Source organism: Sinocyclocheilus anshuiensis, unplaced genomic scaffold (genome assembly GCF_001515605.1).
Source record: "Sinocyclocheilus anshuiensis isolate Anshui unplaced genomic scaffold, SAMN03320099.WGS_v1.1 scaffold1806, whole genome shotgun sequence".
NCBI lineage: Eukaryota > Metazoa > Chordata > Actinopteri > Cypriniformes > Cyprinidae > Sinocyclocheilus > Sinocyclocheilus anshuiensis.
In genome coordinates, this window is record NW_015544228.1 from 138,603 (window position 1) to 143,057 (window position 4,455).

General features: G+C 37.4%; 1 protein-coding gene across 1 annotated transcript in view; it reads left to right on the plus strand.

Annotated features, from left to right (window-relative positions):
• The window catches only part of LOC107697472 (protein TEX261-like), a 16,515-nt gene extending 15,732 nt beyond the window's left edge, over positions 1-783 (plus strand). Inside the window, exon 7 of the mRNA XM_016498281.1 lies at positions 1-783. The gene's annotated coding sequence lies outside the window, so the exon portion shown is untranslated.
• Positions 784-4,455: the final 3,672 nt, after the last annotated feature.

The window sequence follows — 4,455 nt, forward strand, 5'->3', positions numbered from 1 at the left end:
CGGTTCAGATGCGCATCAAGCGGAGGGGTTTGTTCAGGCCACCGGCCCCTTTTAGTGGACAGCGTGTTTTTGTGGGAGGAACGATAATAATGAGACTGAATCTGTAGCCGAGGGAGAGGACCCTCGAATGAACTTACTGTCTGTTGATTCATGTCCAGAGTCGCCGGCTAATTTCTTCTTAGGCGTCTAAAGCCATGAAAGGACTTGAGAAGTCTTTCATTTGTGAAGGCTTGATCTTTTGACGTGTCTGTACGTGGATGATTGTGGAAGGGGCTTTGGCTTCTCTAGAGGCTCCTGCTGATTTTCTTCTGATCGCATCACTTCGAAAGCCAATGTTTGTGTTCGCTCATGAATGAATTGATATGTCTGGATTATTTGTTCACATTTTAAAGGAACGTTTTACCCTGAATCCAATGTTCGGTTCGCTTGCTCTTCATCACATCTTACACTACAAGTATTTGTTTGAGGTTAGACTTTTATAATGACCTGATGTTGAGGCAGTTTCAGTAAGGATTGTTTGTGTTGATTTATAAATCCATTTTCTATCAGCCATTGGTGTGACAAGCAAAGAAAAGCTATTTTTGGGGGTAAAATGTTGCTTTAAATTCTGCAATCATGAGAGCCATAGTGTTGGCCATGCTTAATTTGTGTGCTGTACAGAAATATAATAAAATTCAGTTGTATGAGTTTTTGAAAGGTAAACATTGTCATGTACAAATGAGAAGATGCACAGAGGGTGAATCTCAGAATCATTTCAGCCCAAAGTTACCTAAAAAAATCTTGCATTAGGAAAATAAGACTATAGGATTATTAAGATTAGAATAATTAAGCACTTTGAACATTGTTTTTCAGTTTCATTAAATATGAAAAAATGAATAAATAATACAAAATTGAATGTTATTTTAAATGTAAATTGACTTGTAATTTACATGACTTTAAAAATATTAATTTTAAAACGTTTAAATCAATAAGGCATTTTTTTCTGAGGTGTTTGGTTTCATAAAAATGTGTATATTATCATAGTAAATGTGCTCATCTATCAAGAAAAAGTGCTTAATTATCAGGAAATGTTTATGCAAAATGAAGCAAAAGTTTAGCAATAAAATAAAGAAAGAGCACATAATTATTCATAAAGTAAGCTTTGTTTTCTTGAAACTATATATCTACTGTATACAGACCTGGACATGTTCATACCTGGTGAACATGTTTTGTGACATTCACCCAAGCAATCATTTTTTGATTACATTAGGGTTGTGTAATACAGCTCTTTGACCAAAATGCAGATTTTGTTCATTTTCTTAAACGATAAATGTGAAGAATTTCTAATAAAATGTCCGAATGACTCAGAGGGGCATTTGTGCTCCTCTTTATTGGGCAGACGGATCTTACACTTGGAGTGTGAGGTTGAGGAAAGGTCAGCACACATTCACTTCAGGAAGCTCTCGAATCACTTAGGAGGGCAGAAGTTGCCCTTTGCTGATGTTATCTGACTGTTTTGTGGCTTGTTTCGTAATGGCTGAGGTTAAATTCGACATACAGAAAACTGGTTCTAGGTCAGTGTGAAAGGGCAGCTCTTTTCTCGCGTGTCAAAAATGAAGCCAAGCGTCCTCTGGGATCGGATGACGACAGCAGAGCTGTTTTGGGCCGTGACCCGGGTCACTGCGGTTTCCGAACCGTATTCGCTCAGAGTTCAGCTTTCATTCACACCTACATAAGTTCAGCATCGGGGAACTTTTCAGAGATTTTTTTTTTTTTGTGCCCTTATACATGTTTTCTGCTCCCTTTTTCACACTTTGATGATGTGCATGCAGAGGCATGTTGCAGTTAAAAGCTACTCCACAAATTTTAGCCTTTGCTCAGATTTTTTGTGTTTTGGAAAAGCATTCGACTCTGTCAAGAACGTGTCGGAGCCATAGACTTAGAGCTTACATTCGAAGGCCTTTTTCCATTGCTTCCTGACTCATCTACACAGTACCATCAGACAACGGCACAATTTTATATTCTACTGTAATGTAGGGGGAAAAAAATCAATTTTGAAGTGTTTATACACTACCGTTTAAACTTTGTATGATTTTTAAACGTTTTTGAGCCTCTTGTGTTCACCAAGGCTGCATTTATTTGATAAAAAAAAAAACAGGAAAATTATCACAATTTCAAATGACTGTTTTTTTATTTGAATAGATATTAAAATGTAATTTATTTCAGTGATGAAAAGCTGAATTTTCAACATCATTACTCCAGTCTTCAGTGTCACATGATGCTTCAGAAATATGAAATCTTGAAATAGAAATCTTTTGTAACATTCTAAATGTTTTAAAGTCACTAAAATGATTGAGTTCTTTTCAAAAACTAATGAAGATTATGTTCTTGAATGAATTATTGTTTGATTGCACATGGGTCTTTTATTGCAGGGATGGAGATTTTATTCAAAACATGACTTTGGTGTCTATAGATGATACACTTCCCAAAAAAAAGGTACAAAAGTTGTTACTGGGTTGATACCTTTGAAATGGGTACACCTTTGTACCTTATTTACCCCTAAAGAGTGCATATTAGTACATTAAAATCACATTTTAGTGCCTTTTGTTAAGGTACCACCCCAGTGATGCCTTTTGTACCTTTTTGTCTGAGTGTGTAATGTGTCTAATAGTGTCCTGGCTTCAGCTCCTCGGCCAGGTGCATGGCCACCTCAGTCCAGGGCGAGGCAGATCCAGCACACTGCAACACTGGAACCGCCGGAGATCATGGAGCTGTTTGCTTTCCCTGATCTCCTGCTGTTTGTCTTTTCGCCAAATGGCATCTTTCAGAAACCTGTTGCACAAACACATTTGTTCATTTGCACATCTGACGTCATACCATGAGTTTTTGAAATGTCATGCAATGTTATGTAAATGAACCTAAATCACACACCGAGGAGTCTCTAACATTTTGTGGCTGTCAGTAGCATCTGATACCTAACAGTGAGCCTGTGGCCCCAGATCCTAGCGAGGTCGAGAGGCGTGTGACCTCTCTGTCTTGAGCGTGTATGTCTGCCCCGTTTCTCACTACAGTCTGTCAAACCTTCAGCAGCGGCCAGGTGCAGTGGAGTCAGTCCTTCATCTGTGGAGCTGAGGATACAACAGCACCGATGAGGCTGACGACAGTTTTACTACACAGAGGACACGGATCTGACACCATAGAAACTTCACTAAAAATTGTGATTATGCAGACAGTGTATCCATTGTTTCATTCACTGGTAACTTGAGTTCAGTATCTAACAATTTCTGGCATAATATTGAACAATTCATTAGTTCATTAAAAAAATTAATTAAATCTAAATAAAATAATTATCATTAAAAATAATATGCTCCACTTTCAAAATTACTTTCCTTTTCAGCTGATGTTATCAATTCTGGTCTAATTTTGCACAATTAATCAGTGCATATTAAAAAATCAATCAATCATCAGTTTTCATCTAAATATAGTAACTTGCTCCTCCTTGAAAATTAGTTTCCTTTTTTAGCTGATGTTGCCAATTCTGGTTTAATTTTGCAAAACTCATTAGTGCATGTTATTCAATAAATAAAATCCATTGTCATTAAAATATAATAACATGCTCTGTCGTCAAAATGATCTTCCATTTCAGCTGATGTTCTAATTTTGCACAATTCATCAGTGCATGTAAGTAAATAAATAAACAGTTTCCATTTTTCATTAAAATATAATAACTTGCTTTAACTCCAGAATGCCTTTTTTGGTTGATGTTGCCAGTTCTGGTCTAATTTTGCACAATTAATTAGTTCAAGTTATTAAAAACATCAAATCCAAAAAATAAATAAAAACCATTCTAGTATGTTACACTCACCTTTCCTTCTCCAATCAAATCCCGGTGGATGAAATCAAGCCCCCCCTTATTTTTTCTTGGTTCATTCCAAAATAATAACTAAAATTGATTGTAAATGCTGTTTCTTGCTGACCTTAATGCAAGAAACAATGTAATATGCATTTTAAAGGGGTCATATGATGTTGCTAAAAAGAACATTATTTTGTGTATTTGGTGTAATGAAATGTGTTTATGCGGTTTAAGGTTAAAAAAACACATTATTTTCCATATACTGTACATTATTGTTTCTCCTCTATGCCCCGCCTTTCTGAAACGCGACGATTTTTACAAAGCTCATCGGTCTGAAAAAGCGAGGTGTGTTCTGATTGGCCAGCTATCCAGTGCGTTGTGATTGGCCGAATTCCTCAAGCGTGTGACGGAAATGTTACGCCCCTCACCATACTGTGATGCCTGCGGCAACCACATGTGACGACCCCGGGCTGGACTCCGCTTCATCCACGGTGAAAGCCGATCCGGCGATCCACAGCGCGAAGTTGTAGTATTTCCTCGGCAACCAGCATGGATCAGCTCCAGGCATGACGAAGCAGATATCGTCCTCTTTTGGAAGGCCAAACAAAATAGTTTCGCTTTCA